This window comes from Bos grunniens, chromosome 6 (genome assembly GCF_055505025.1).
Source record: "Bos grunniens cultivar Pamir isolate PY7600 chromosome 6, Bosgru_T2T1.0, whole genome shotgun sequence".
Taxonomy (NCBI): Eukaryota; Metazoa; Chordata; class Mammalia; order Artiodactyla; family Bovidae; genus Bos; species Bos grunniens.
The window spans coordinates 69,469,057-69,485,454 of NC_141170.1; the positions used below are offsets into that span (position 1 = coordinate 69,469,057).

General features: G+C 37.5%; 1 non-coding gene across 1 annotated transcript; it reads right to left on the reverse strand.

Moving 5' to 3' along the window:
* Window positions 1-12,862: 12,862 nt before the first annotated feature.
* On the reverse strand, window positions 12,863-12,996 carry LOC147370850 (small nucleolar RNA SNORA70). The gene has a single exon (XR_015166301.1). It is a non-coding gene; the product is annotated as a small nucleolar RNA SNORA70 (small nucleolar RNA).
* Between the last annotated feature and the right edge of the window lie 3,402 nt (window positions 12,997-16,398).

Here is a 16,398-nt window from a genome sequence, read left to right on the forward strand (position 1 = left end):
AGGTAAAATGGAATTCCCATCACATCAGATTAGATCAGTTGCTCAGTCTTGTCCGACTCTTTGCAACCCCATGAATCACAGCACATCAGGCCTCCCTGTCCATCACCAACTCCCAGAGTTCAACCAGACTCATATCCATAAAGTCAGTGATGCCATCCAGCCATCTCATCCTCTGTCGTCCAATGAGTCAACTCTTTGCATGAGGTGGCCAAAGTACTGGAGTTTCAGCTTTGGCATCAGTCCTTCCAAAAAAATCCCAGGGCTGATCTCCTTTAGAATGGACTGGTTGGATCTCCTTGCAGTCCAAGGGACTCTCAAGAGTCTTCTCCAACACCACAGTTCAAAGCATCAATTCTTTGGTGTTCAGCCTTCTACACAGTCCAACTCTCACATCCATACATGACCACAGGTATAACCATAGCCTTGACTAGACAAACCTTTATTGGCAAAGTAATGTCTCTGCTTTTGAATATGCTATCTAGTTTGGTATAACTTTCCTTTCAAGGAGTAAGCGTCTTTTAATTTCATGGCTGCAGTCACCATCTGCAGTGATTTTGGAGCCCAGAAAAATAAAGTCTGACAGGGTTTCCACTGTTTCCCCATCTATTTCCCATGAAGTGATGGGACCAGATGCCATGATCTTCGTTTTCTGAATGTTGAGCTTTAAGACAACTTTTTCACTCTCCACTTTCACCTTCATGAAGAGGCTTTTTAGTTCCTCTTCACTTTCTGCCATAAGGGTGGTGTCATCTGCATATCTGAGGTTATTGAGATTTCTCCTGGCAATTCTTGATTCCAGCTTGTGTTTCTTCCAGTCCAGCATTTCTCATGATGTACTCTGCATATAAGTTAAATAAACAGAGTGACAATATACAGCCTTGACGTACTCCTTTTCCTCTTTGGAACCAGTCTGTTGTTCCATGTCCAGTTCTAACGGTTGCTTCCTGACCTACATACAGATTTCTCAAGAGGCAGGTCAGGTGGTCTGGTATTCCCATCTCTTTCAGAATTTTCCACAGTTTATTGGGATCCACACAGTCAAAGGCTTTGGCATAGTCGATAAAGCAGAAATAGATGATTTTCTGGAACTCTCTTGCTTTTCCCATGATCCAGCGGATGTTGGCAATTTGATCTCTGGTTCCTCTGCCTTTTCTAAAACCAGCTTGAACATCTGGAAGTTCACGGTCCACATATTGCTGAAGCCTGGCTTGGAGAATTTTGAGCATTACTTTACTAGCGTGTGAAATGAGTGCAATTGTGTAGTAGTTTGAGCATTCTTTGGCATTGCCTTTCTTTGGGATTGGAATGAAAACTGACCTTTTCCAGTATGTGGCCACTGCTGAGTTTTCCAAATTTGCTGGCATATTGAGTGCAGCACTTCCACAGCATCATCTTTCAGGATTTGAAATAGCTCAACTGGAATGCCATCACCTCCACTAACTTTGTTCGTAGTGATGCTTTCTAAGGCCCACTTGACTTCACATTCCAGGATGTCTGGCTCTAGGTCAGTGATCACACCATCATGATTATCTGGGTCATGAAGATCTTTTTTGTACAGTTCTTCTGTGTATTCTTGCCATCTCTTCTTAATGTCTTCTGCTTCTTTTAGGTCCATACCATTTCTGTCCTTTATCGAGCTCATCTTTGCATAAAATTTTCCTTTGGGTCTCTGATTTTCTTGAAGAGATCTCTAGTCTTTCCCATTATGTTGTTTTCCTCTATTTCTTTGCATTGATCACTGAGGAAGGCTTTCTTATCTCTTCTTGATATTCTTTGGAGCTCTGCACTCAGATGCTTATACCTTTCCTTTTGTCCTTTGCTTTTCGCTTCTCTTCTTTTCACAGCTCTTTGTAAGGCCTCCCCAGACAGCCATTTTGCTTTTTTGCATTTCTTTTCCATGGGGATGGTCTTGATCCGTGTCTCCTGTACAATGTCAAGAACCACATTCCATAGTTCATCAGGCACTCTATCTATCAGATCTAGGCCCTTAAATCTATTTCTCACTTCCACTGTATAATCATAAGGGATTTGATTTAGGTCATACCTGAATGGTCTAGTGGTTTTCCCGACTTTCTTCAATTTCAGTCTGAATTTGGCAATAAGGAGTTCACGGTCTGAGCCACAGTCAGCTCCTGGTCTTGTTTTTGCTGACTGTATAGAGCTTCTCCTGTCACATATCGCTATGTATACTCTCAACAGGACTAATCTCTCTTGATGTTTACCTTCATCACCTGATGGAAGTAGCATTTATCATCCTCCACTGAGAATTGCCATTTCCCCCCTTTCCAACCTGTACTCTTTGAAAGTCTTTGTGGACAGATCATACCTAAGGCGTGGAGACTTATGCCCACTTCCTTTATGGAAGTGTATCTACATACAGTATTTAATATTTTTCTGCACAAGAGACAACTTTTTTCTCTTTATTTATCATCTATTCATTAATTTGCTTACATAGATATGGATTTATTTACTTATATAGCTATGGATTCATGGACATTTGTTTTATACTTTAGGTAATAGTCCCAAACATACTTTTGGGAAATAGTCTTTTCCTAATTAAGTTGCTCAAATTGTTCCAGCTTTGGCCTGTGAGAATTATTTTAGTTAGCTGCTGTGTCACTTTACTGTATGCACACCATTGTGGGATTTACTTTTTTTAGTCACTTTCTTATTTTAGGGCTGCTAGAATTTCCAGGCTGTCAATACCAAATTTGGTCTAAATTTCTCTAAAGATTTCCAGTTTCTTTTATTGGTGAATGGGATATGATCCACAATCTGGGTATTGGGGGAGTTTATTGCTATTGGGATGTCACTGATACTAGTCTCATTTAGCTGATAGTCAATCTGTTTACATATAGTTTTGTAAATATTTCTATACGTAACCATATGTATCTGTGTTAAGACAAACATGAGCTTATACTGATGTCTCTAACTCTAACCTGTTATCACATGATTCATGATAGCCTTCTTCCTTGCTTATCACTGACTTCAACACAAGAAGCCTGGTTCCACCCACTTAAGCATTTGAGATCCACTTACTTAGTTGTTCAATTCTAATAATAACCTAATATAGTTCTAGAACTACTAATCTGTACCCTCGTGGGAAATCACCTTATCAACAATTGCAATGGTTAAGTGCAATTCCCTTTCCTTTAATTTTAGAGACTCCACTTCTTTCTGATTGTCCTTAGGTCAGCATTTTTTCCTTCATTCTTTACAGAGGGATGGTTTCACACATCCATAACAAAGCTAGTTTTGTTTGTTACAGTCTGCCTTCTATCCTGGAATTCTACAAGCTCTTATTTTTAATTTGCATATGCTTTATCAGTCTTTGTGCATTAAATTCTAGAAATTTTAACAAATATGTAGTGTCACGTATCCACTATTACTGCATTATAAAGAAAATCTTACTGATCTTAAAAGTCTGCTCTTATTTGCTTTATCAAGCCACTCTCTCACGAATCCCCAGAAACCATTGATTTCTCTGCTGTCTGTATAGTTTTGTTTTGCATTGCTTTTTAGCTCATTCCTTTTGGTAGCACAATAGCATTTCATTATATGAAAGTAGTGCCTCTTGCTTAACCATTGACTTGCTGAAGGATATCCTCTTTGTTTCTAATTTTGGCAATTCTGAATAGGCTACTATAAACATTCTTATAAGGACATCATTCCTGTAGGATTAAAACTTTATCCCATGACCTGATTTAATCTTTATCACCTCTTCAAAGAATTTATCTCCAAATCTCCAGATTGAGACACACTCTAAGATACTAGGAGTTTGACTTCAGTGCATAAATTCTGGGGGTACACAATTCAGTCCATAACAAGTATGGCATTTTCTGAGCTGGCATTAAATAGTTTTTTATTATCTATGTATATTTTTGTCTGTGTTGGGTCCTGGTTGCTACCCAGACTTCTCTCTAGTTGCAGCGACTGGGGGCTACTCTATATTTGCAGTGTGTGGGCTTTTCATTGTGCTGGCTTCTCTTGTTGTGAGTGTGTCTCACAGGCTTTAGAATGTGCAGATTTCAGTAGCTGCAGCATATGAGAGGTTCTGAGAGTTTAGAACACAGGCTCAACAGTTGTGGCACACAAGTTTAGTTGTTCCTTGGCATGTAGGATCCTCCAATGTCAAGGATCTAACCCCTGACTCCTGTACTGGCGGGAGGATTCTTTACCACTGAGCCACCAGGGAAGCCCATATTAAAATTCTTGAAGATACTTTGGAGTGCAAAACGTTCTTCCTCATTCATTTCTCTTATTTTCTTTGCTTTTTTCTCCTGCTGCTAAGTCATTTCAGTCATGTCCAACTCTGTGCGATCTCATAGACGGCAGCCCACCAGGCTCCCCCGTCCCTGGGATTCTCCAGGCAAGAACACTGGAGTGGGTTGCCATTTCCTTCTCCAATGCAGGAAAGTGAAAAGTGAAAGTGAAGTCGCTCAGTCGTGTCCGACTCCTAGCGACCCCATGGACTACAGCCTACCAGGCTCCTCCGTCCATGTTATTTTCCAGGCAAGAGTACTGGAGTGGGGTGCCATTGCCTTCTCCTAGACCATTACAAACCTTAGTGTAAGGAGTAGCATTTGTTGTTCAAAAGAGTTCTCTTATGGCTAGAAAATTTATTCTGAGATTTCTGATTGCTTCTCAGATTATGATTCATAAACTCAACCCAAGAAAAAATGAGGAGAAACCTGGGAGAGCAGCTCTGTCTGAGATGGTTATTGTCTAACTTGATTCGTACCCTGTCTGTTATGCACTCTAGGTGACAAAGGCATTCAGTTTCATTATTTTGCTGGCCTTGTCTTTTTGTATAACTACCATGAGTTTACTCTGTTTAATATGTAAACATAGTGTTCAACTACCATGAGTTACTTTGCAATTGCAGCCATATAGTTTACCTGGTGGTCTCAAAACCTGGGCTGGAGCTTAAAGAAATAAAACAACAACAAAAACATCCCCATTTCAAAACAAACTTTATGGCAGTATAGTTCATTTGTTATTCACATATAATAAAAATCTACTTTCACATGCTCTTGTTGAGCAGTGGAATACAATATTTGCTAAAATGACTACATTTTGCTATCACACAAAAAGATATTGGGTGAGTTTATTTTTTAGAAGCAAGCATGGAGTGCTTTCATTTCTACTTTCACCCCATACAATAAAGAACCTTGAATAGAATTAAGATGTGTAGCTTGTCAATTTTGAGGTCTTAAACTTTTCTATGATAATATCACCCTACAATAATATTTCATACAATACTAAGAGAAATATTTCTGAAATTTTTGAAATACTCTTCTTGCCAGGAAAAGAAACATTGTGGGGGTTTTTTTTGTTTGCTTTTAAAATTTCCTAACTAGAATTATTTTCCCAGCAAGAAGAGGGCTTATACTGTGGAGCAGTTTTGTCTAACTTGGATCCTGAGTGGAAAAGGGAATGGCCCCATTGACTGTGCTAGTTATTTATGTTAGACTTTCTAGGACAGTCTGACAATCATTCACAGCAACTGTCAGGGTGAGTTCTGATTTGGGGCTAAGAAAATATATTTACTGTGGCTTCTTAAGACATGAACTGAATGTTTGAGATTTAAAAGGAAATCTAGAGATGGACAAGCATTTTAAAGTCACATCCACATGAAAAACAAGGAAAAAGTTTAGTTCAAAAAGAGCAATATCTTGAAAGGATAAAATGTATTGACAGTATAAGGCCCACTATTTAAAAATATGTTTTCAGAGAGGAGTGCTAATTGAAAATCACAAATCAAAACACAGGAGTCTTTAAAGATTCATGCAATGTGAACCAGGTAAGTCTGTCAACAGGTATCCTGTCACCTGACTGTAGTTTGGCAGCAGAGCCTAAATATCTGGGACAATGAATAAGCCAAATGAGGTAAATTCTATCAGGTAGAGGTTTTTGTTTGTTTGTCTGTTTTAATGCAAAGTTCCTAGACTAGGCCCTATCCACAAAAATGGAAATAAAACAGTGAGAAAGAAACACCCTTCTCACCCTTGCTGACCATGGATTTTATAATTTACAGTATAATCAGATCCAGATTAGCAGCTGAAACTGAGTGTTGGGCGTGATGCAGTACAGATGAAGAATTAGGGAGAGTAGTCTTTGGCAGATATCAAGGTGAAAGAAGCAAAGATAAGAAAAATCTAAGGGTTTTCCAAATTTTGACATGCGCGTGGCACTTTCAGGAGTTTTGCAAGTTTTGTAAAAGTATTGTAAATAAAGTGCCCTCCAGATGTTGTCTGTGGAACACAGCAAATGTTACAGAGATAAGGGTTTAGTTTAAGCAGAAGCCCTTTGATGTGATAACATCTGCCTTTCATCTGAGAAGTGAAAGAGAAATTTCTGATGTGAAGGCCATTCATACTGTGTTGGCAAAGAGGATTTTTCAATGGTGCCAGCAGAACAGAAAAAAATAGCAGCTAAATAATGGTGCAAAGATTTTCATTCATAGAACTTCTGCTCCCGGCATGAAGTTTATATCTGTGCACTGATTACAGAGACATGGAGGGCAAATTCTTCAAAGTGAAGTGTGGTTTTGAGAGAGCACACTGTTCAAAACTTCAGTGGTTGGCTCAGAGATGGTCTTAATAGTTCACACCATAGGAATTGAGGTTAGGAAGATTACAAAAATCTCAGTGAAATTAAACTGTGGTATTCACAAGTTGAGAGCAAGGCGTGCTAGAGTGTGTCTTTGAGTACACAACAGATTCTCTCCAGGTTAATGACCTTAAGACTGATTATGGTATATCAGCATGGTCAGAAATAGTCTCCTTCATACCTTGTGCCATTGTGGCTGTAATCCACAGAGCCTTGTCATTTCTTTCTCTTCCCAGAGCTACTTAGAGTTTTCTAAACTGCTGTCCTCTTTGATCCTGACCCTTGACAGATCATTTCCACAGGGTAGCTAGAGTAAATACTAAAAAGGAAGATTAGACTGTGTAACTCTACAATGAGAAACAGTTTATTGCTTCTTCTGTGTTACAAAGTTCTAGGTAAGGGGAAGGGTTGGAGGAGGCCTTGATTGAAGGAAGGGGATGGCTCTTACAAAAGACACAAAGTTATTTAACGAATGATCACTCCTAGTCATGGTGATTTATTTTCTTTGGATCCATGACCAAGTTTTGATCAGTACAATATACAGGAAGGTGTTCTGAATAAGACATTCATTGTTTACATACACACACACCAATATATCAAAAAGGGAAAGCTCTTCACTTTTCTGTCCCTTATAACTCACCAAAGTGCAATAGCTATCTTCTAATCATGAGGAGAAAGGTCAACTTGCCAAGAGTGAAAGAACACAAAGATAGAAGAACATGGATTGTTAATGACACTGTTGAACTGCTAAGCCAATATTGGAAATATTTTCTGTGGTTACATATGAAAATACATATATGCATGCATATATATCAGGCCATGGTTCAATGATTCGCTTCACTGTATTTTCTATAACTTCCAGGTTTTTCATTCTAAATTGACATAACTTTTGGCATTATTGTGAGGATGAAGAAAGTTGTTCTTTCATGCACTGATTTCCCACAGGCAGGCAGCAAGCTCAGCCATCTGTTATTACTCAAGAATCTTTGAAGTAGATGTAGGTGTAGAGTTAACTTCATTACAAATGGTGTACTACCTGATGATTTTATAAGATCCCTATCAGTTACCATGTCTTGGGAATTAAGGACACTTTCTAGTTTTCCATAGGTTATTCTAGAAAAAATGTTAGGAACTTCAGACCTTCGAATGTTTTCTTTATATTATGCCTGCAAAAGATTATTGGTCCTTATATGTAATTATTGCTTACTGATAAAAGAGCTAATGTGAATGTAGTTCACCAGTAAAGTGAAAAATTAAGTTCCATTCACTTCAGTTCAGTTGCTCAGTCATGTGTGACTCTTTGTAACTCAGGACTGCAGCACACCAGGCTTCCCTGTCCATCAACAACTCCTGGAGCTTGCTCAAACTCATGTCCATCAAGTCGGTGATAGCATCCAACAACCTCATCCTCCATCACCCCTTCTCCTCCTGGCTTCAATCTTCCGCAGCATAAAGGTCTTTTCCAATAGTCAGTTCTTTCCATCAGGTTGCCAAAGTATTGGAGCTTCAGTTTTAGCATCAGTCCTTCCAAAGAATATTCAGGACTGATTTCCTTTTGGATTAACTGGTTTGATCTCCTATCCAGGGGACTCACAAGTGTCTTCTTCAGCACCACAGTTCAAAAGCATCAATTCTTTTGTGCTCAGCTTGTTAACATCAGTATTAATATTAATGCATGACAAGAAGTAGCAACCATTTGTCACTGCACAATTGATGGTTAAACCCATTGTGTCACTGCCATATTTAGACACATTGTGGCAAATGGCCCTGGGCTTCAATTAAGTAGTATTGAAAGATATTATAGTCCAGAGAGTATAATTTTACACAAATTAGTAATGATACATTATTATCAACTGAGAACATTAACAACTGCTTCTACAATGATGCCCTCATACATTCAATATCTCTCTTCTGTTCTGCAATTTACAACATTTTTGTCTGTAGGGAAACAACCGATGTGCTACTTTAGCTGCCCATCATTGTAGTTTGCAGATTTTGTTTTGCCTTCTCTATAAACAACTTAATAAGTGACAATTCATCCATTGCCTTTGTTTCACACACTTTCATTGAAGAAGATGCTTTATAGAAGGACCTGATTATTTTGTGTGTGAACATTTTTCAAATAGATTATTAAAGGGTGAGGGTATTGCAATGCTTGTGGGAATCTTTAGCACATCCCTAAATCAATTCTGCCCATTTTTTTTTCTATACTATAGAAACTTTGTGCATCCTTGATGAAGAATATTTTGTAATGGCAAGGGCAAAGTAAAAAATCAGACAATAAATTAAATTAACTATGCAGAAATGGATGTGTCATCTGAAATTAACTTCTTTAGAGTCAAGTTCCCATTATGCCTTTTTTTTTCTTTTTTAATGGAAGATAGTTGCTTTACAATATTGTGTTGATGACCAACAAACACATGGAAAGATGCTCAGCATTGCAAAGCAAATCAAATCAAAACAATGAGGCATCATCTAACTCTAGTCAAAATGGCCATCATTAAAAAAAATCTACAAATATTAAATGCTAGAGAGGATGTGGAGAAAAGGGAACCCTCTTACACTGTTAGTAGGAATATAAATTGATACAGCCACTATGGAGAACAGTATGGAGATTCTTTTAAAAACTAGAAATAGAACTACAATTGACCCAACAATCCACTACTGGGCATATACCCTGAGAAAACCTATTATTTATTTTGTTTCTGAATTACTTTCTCCTACTCTAATGCGCTTCCCAGGTGGCTAATTAGTAGAGAATCTACCAGCCAATACAGGAGACATGGGTTAGATCCCTGGGTTGGGAAGATCCCCTGAAGAAGTGAAGGGCAAACCACTCCAGTATTCTTGCCTGAAAAATGCCATGGACAGAGGAGCCTGGTGGGCTATAGTCCATGAGGTTGCAAAAAGTCAGGGATGACTGGGTGACTGAGTACACACACACACACACACACACACACACTAACATTCAATAACTTTCTCCCTTGACTTACTGTGTCATTACATTTGCATCATATCATCCATCTTTTAGTTTTATGTTTACTTCATTTGTCTTTCCAAATACTACATTATCATTGAAGCAAATAGTTGGGCCCTGATTTCTCTGCTATCTTTATTTTTCTCATTCAAAATTAGCAATCAATAAATGCTCAATATAAATAGCTTCATTGAGCTATGTATCTTGTAAATTAATAACAACATTATCTGCTTTTTCTTCCTAAACTTCCTGTTTTTCCTTTCCAATGTGAGAAACTTAGAATTGCTTTCACTCTTAGCTATTTGGACAAGTTGATACAAATTGCTTATTCATGTACTTTCTGGAACTAGAGTGGGGATTCATCTCTAAAATGCTTTTATGTCTTATTTCTCTGTGTCACAGGAATATTTTTATTTCAATGAAGTTCAGGTTCTTGTAGTGTAGAAAAAAATAAAGATAACCTAAAACTGGAACACTTTTAAAACTCAATAAATATAATAAAGAAATGGCAGCACAATCCTTTTTACTTAATCAAAAGTTGAAGCTACTGAATTTCCAAGGAAATGAGAGTGATTTAATAAGCTAAGATCTATATAATATAGTCATTTAATGTGATGCCTCAAAAATACTTAATGGTTTAGAAAATTGTATTTCATTCATTATTAAGTTAAAAATTGGTGACACAGAGAATATTGTATGAAGTCTCATTTTTCTGGAAATGTATACATGTAAACATGAATAAGAAAAGAGTTATTTGCACTAAAACATCATTATTGGTAACCTGAATGGGAGCTACTTGATTTTTTCCACTTATTGTCTTTTCTGGATATTTGAATTTTCTAAATATTTGGTAATAAACTATAGGAAAGTTATGACCAACCTAGATAGCATATTCAAAAGCAGAGACATTACTTTGCCAACAAAGGTCCGTCTAGTCAAGGCTATGGTTTTTGCAGTGGTCATGTATGGATGTGAGAATTGGACTGTGAAGAAGGCTGAGCGCCAAAGAATTGATGCTTTTGAACTGTGGTATTGGAGAAGACTCTTGAGAGTCCCTTGGACTGCAAGGAGATCCAACCAATCCATTATAAAGGAGACCAGTCCTGGGTGTTCATTGGAAGGACTGATGTTGAAGCTGAAACTCCAATACTTTGGCCACCTCATGCAAAGAGTTGACTCATTGGAAAAGACTCTGATGCTGGGAGGGATTGGGGGCAGGAGGAGAAGGGGACGACAGAGGATGAGATGGCTGGATGGCATCACTGACTCAATGCACATGAGTTTGGGTGAACTCCCAGAGCTGGTGATGGTCAAGGAGGCCTGGTGTGCTGCGATTCATGGGGTCACAAAGAGTTGGACATGACTGAGCGACTGAACTGAACTGAACTGACATTTATACTAAGGAAATAAAAAGGAGCAGCCTTTATTATCAAATATCTGAATGGTCAAAATGAAACAATCTGTAAACAATTCCACTGATATGCAATTTTTATTGACCCTTAACTTTAATTCCTAAGATAGCAGATTATGGAGCTTCCCAGGTCCTACTAGTGATAAAGAACCTGCCCACCAATGCAGGAGACATAAGAGACACAAATTTGAACCCCAGGTTTGGAAGATCTCCTGGATGAGGGCACAACAACTCAAAAGTATTCTTACTTGGAGAATCCCATGAACAAAGGAACCTGGTGAGCTACAGCCCACAGGGTCACAAAGAGTCAAATACTATTGAACCAACTTAGCACGCAGCAGATTTATATATTTTTTTTTCAGATTTATATTTTAATTTATGCTCTCTGTCTTCAGATTTAGGCTAAGTTTTCTTGTAACAAAATATTGAACTGTATTCCCTAGGAAATGTATACTGAAGAAAGATAATTTCAAGACTGAGAAAACATTTGGGAAATGCAAGGATTTTCTGCTTTCATAGTGAATAGAAAATTTTCTTCAGTGTACCAGCATTGAATCAGCATTCACTTCAGGCTACATCAGTCTATGGCTGCAATTTGATCATTAGATGGAACTCTTTCATTGATTTATATTGCTCGAAGCCACTAAAAACCATAGGCTGCCAAATGTTTTGTTAGAGATCACATTTGAGAGGTGGAGTCTTAGTTCAGAGTATAAAAAGCAGTTGTGACTTGGGGATTTTGTTTTCTTTTCTTTGCTTAAAGCAAACACTGTAAGATCTGCTAATGGATATGATTTATTGGTGAAGTGTTAAGAAGTAGTCATTTTGTCTTCGTCTATAGACTTTGTAGTGATTTTTTTTTTTTTTACTTTAAATTTCATCAGCTTCCTTTCAATATATCAGGAGTCAGGAGGGATGTTTTTCGTTCAGTTCTCCCTAACTAGGAGCAGAACAGAATAGGTCCAACAATGATTAGGCTGGTTTCTAATAGGAAAGAATTGTTGGCTAAAACCATTTATCCTCCCAGTATATTATTTTTGTTATCTTACGTGATTTTCAATATCTAACTTTATTAACTATCATTCTTTTGCCACATCTATGGTTGTGTGAGTTTTCCTGTAATAAAATAACCATGTCCTAATCTGTGTTATGTTACAATGTGTGCTGGTACAATATTTCATATAAAGAGTTGAAACTTCATTTATTGCACATTGACTATGTCAGGACTACTGTGGGCAAGAGTCTGCTTGTGTTTACCCTTTCTGTAATTCCATGGATAATTTTCACACACATCTCTATATGAGTATTTAAGCCATTCAATACTGATAATCACTGCAGTATTCTGATCCAGTAAATAAATTTTACTTCTAAAGATATTTTTAGTTTAAAATGGCACTTGTATATTACTATATACATTATATATTATTACTATGATTCTTCCAATTAATTGAATAGTTAAACATGCTTTTTTTTTAATAAGAAGTAGGATTTATTGGTGAGCATGGTTAACGAGGGGCTGGCGCTGACGATCTCATGAGTGCTTAGGGGATGTACTTGACCCCACAGCTATCTCGGAAGAGCAGATTTTCTGCTACCACGTTTTCAAATTCATCCTCATTAAACTTAGTAAATCCCCACTTCTTAGAGATGTGCATCTTCTGACTGCTAGGGAACTTGAACTTGTCCCTGCTGGAAGGCTCAATCACATGCGCCTTGTTCTGCAGCTTGGTGTGGATGGACATTATGACTTGGTCAATGTGGCTCCTGGCCACTGTGCCCTGGGGCTTTCCAAAGGCATGGCAAATACCTGTCTGGAGTCTAGACTGGGGACAGCAGACCAGTCAAGAATGCCCACTAGAAAGAGTTGTCTTTAAGATACTGTAGGGCAACCTGTACAGGCAATAGGTTGCAAACCCTACCTAGGATGCTTCTGTTTGCAGCCATTGCACACTGGGCCCCCATGGGGAAAAAGCACAGTTGGCTTAATTGGCTGCAAATAAATATGCTTTTTATATCAGCAGTTATTGTAAAGTGGCTACTGGTGAAGTGACTCTTATAAGGGATTCTGTACTGGTCATATTGTAAGTAAACAGAAAATAATCCAGCAATTCCAAAGTTGAAACTCAGCAGAAATATTCAGAATTTAAAAAAACAACCCTGTCAATTTTGACTACATCTTTGACCGTCACAAAATACAAAATACTTCATGTAACAGAATTAAAGTGTTAACTACTCTAAAATTGAGAGGAGAGTAAACGGTTTCATGAGAAAATACACAGAATTATAAAATGCTTGTGATTTTATTATATTCACCTCTGATATAAACCAAAGAGAAATCAAAGATAACAAAAGACAATTTTGTTCCTCATAAAGTGTGACATATTCATGCATTTATCACTGATATTTCAGGATTGGATGAGATACTATCTTGCTCAAAGTTTTAGTGACTGAGGAAATGTCAACGTGGCTGCCATGCTGTGAGACAGACTTGCTATTAAATCTGATGTATTATATTGTAGGGATAAACTGGGGATAAGTTTGACTGGCTAATTAAAACTTTATTCTGTATAAAAGTAAAAAAATAAAAGAGAGTCACTCTTCATTCTTTCATGTTGTTTTCTGACAGTGTGTAGATTACTTCAGACACTAACTTAATCCAACATATGTATATTTTTTTCAATGCAACTCAAGAGGAAGACAAAAATTTGCTTTGAATATGACATTTATATTGCCGGTCCTTGATTTAGATATGCAGAGGTAGCAAGACATGTTAGCTGAAAGTAGAGATCCAGTGCATTTCTAAACATGATGTCCCATTTATGTTCAAGATGACACGGATAGAGTCAATTAGGATAAACAAGTGAGTTCCAAGACAGACTTTTAAGAAAGCTGAAGAGTTGCTTAGTAACCTAATGTTATACTTTATTTCCCAACAGAGCTGTGAGGCTGTCAGAGTAGGTAATGGAATACTCAGAAATGAATCGTCTCATGTGCTCTGTCAAGATTATACTCATTTTTAATATGTTAGACCCCCTCCACTGTCAGAAGTTGTATATATATGCTCAGTAAAACATATAGTAGGACAGTGATCAGGGAATACGACCTCAAGTTGTGCTTTGACATAAAAATCTTGTTTATTTTCTTTGCATACATTATATTGCTGTAAATCACTGAGCCACATATCTACCAGTACTTTAGGGAAATGTACATTCAAGTTTTTTATCCTACAGGTTTGCTTGCTATCTCCTTGGGTCCTCTCTGGCAGCACTTACTGCTGTTTGCACCTCCTATACTCTACATTTGAAGAGTCACACGTGGAGTCACAAGAAGTGTTGTTTTTCCTTCACATTGTCCAGACAGCAATATATCCACTCATGTAAACTATATTCTTCCAGAGAAACTATATTCTTCCAGAAAAAATACTTAGTGAACACTTCAAATAATTTTAAAATCATCTCTGAAGATAAAACCAGATTGATGCATATACATAAACTAAACTGTAAATATAACTTAACAAAGTATTATTCATGTTAATGAAACATTTGAACTTAGGTCCTCTAATAGGTCCTCTGAACTGAACTGAACAGAAACTCTTAATTGTTCATTTCAATTTGTCAGGATATGAAAATGCCAGAGCCCCTTTCCTGAATTGCAATAATTGGGATTTGAAAGTTCACAAGAAATAGAAAAAAAAGGAAGGTAGAGATGCATTAAACGATTACCATCATTGATAAGAACATTGGTATGATAAGTTTTGATTTTCAAGTTAAAGATCTAAAGAGAAGAAAATCCCCCATATCCTCCTCAGAGTTAGCTGACACATAATCATTAAATTATTAACTATTGTATCATCTTTGTGAGATATATTGGGAACAATCACTTTTCTCATTTTTATAGGTAGATTTCATAAACTTTTTGTTAATAAGCTGGGATGTGGCTGAATCTTAGGGAAATCATAAAAAATTACATGTAATTTGTTTTGGAATATTTTATCAGTAGATATTACAGCTAATTAGCTGTTAATAACCATGAATATGATTAGTAAAAAAATTAAAAAATAAGTAAATAAAGCAACTCTATTGTTTTATATGCAACATCCCTAACTGTGTTTGGGCCCACTTCCAACAGTCCCCACCAAATATATTTTAGGACTAGAAATGTAACAGTAATATTGCTTTCATCAGGACACATGGAATGAGCCTACAGGTCATTCCTTCTGAAATAGAGAAAAACAAATATTGTATATTAGCACATATTTGTGGAATCTAGAAAAATGGTACAGATGAACCTATTTGCAGGGAAGGAATAGCGACACAGACATAGAGAATGGACAAGTGGAGACAGGGGTGGAGAGGGGTTGAGATGAACTGGGAGACTGGGATTGACCTGTGTGCACTGCCATGAGTAAAACAGGTAGCTAGTGGCAACTTGGCGATAAAGAGGTGAACAATTAAGAGTGAATCACACATTCCCAGATTTATCTAGGATTGTTGCCATATAATGCTTCTCCAAGGAGAAAACCATTTTTTGAGTTGCTGCCTAGGCATGTTACAGTATGACAACTCTGCTCACACCCAGAGTGTGGACATTTAGATAAAGATCTGAGTTTAGGATTCTTCTACAGTTTCCTAGTTTGCTTTACCTGGGGCATCACCTAAAGTGACCACTCAGTGTTGAATCCCCCAAATATTAGTAACTTTGACTCCAGCCACCTTATAAGTAATCTGTTTCCTGCTGGCTGATGATCTCAGACAGAGTACTGCCCTTCCCAGGTTCATCACACCTCCCCTTCTGGAAAGTGATGCATTTGTGACCTTACTTCCATCGTGTGGAAATTTCATGTTTCAATCAAAACAGGCCCCAGGATTTTCTCTTCCCCAAAGTGGACACTCCTTCTAATGCTCAGGGAGTTACATGCTGCATCCCCACCCCCACTTCAACCCTTACTCCTGCTTCTGGCTTGTGCCACCTTACTTAGTGGGTCAAACTGCATAATCTGCATTGTTGTTGTCTAGTCACCAAGTCCTATCTGACTCTTTGCAACCCCATGAACTCTTCTGTCCATAAGATTTCCCAGGCAAGTGTACTGGAATGGGTTGCCGTTTGCTTCTCCAGGGGATCTCAACCCAGGGAACTAACCTGTGTCTTCAGCTTGGCAGGTGGATTCTTTATCACTGAGCCATCAGGGAAACCCCATAATATGTATGTTATTAGCTTAATACACCAGCTCCAGGGTTTCACACATGGCTTCATGTTATGATCTTCCTTAAAAATAAAGAAAAATAATCAAGAGATATAAAATAATGTTTAATACTGAGCTTATTTTTATTTTCCTTTGAGTATCAAAGAATGCATTAATATTGAAGTATTTGCTGATGCCCAAAATGAATCAGGATCA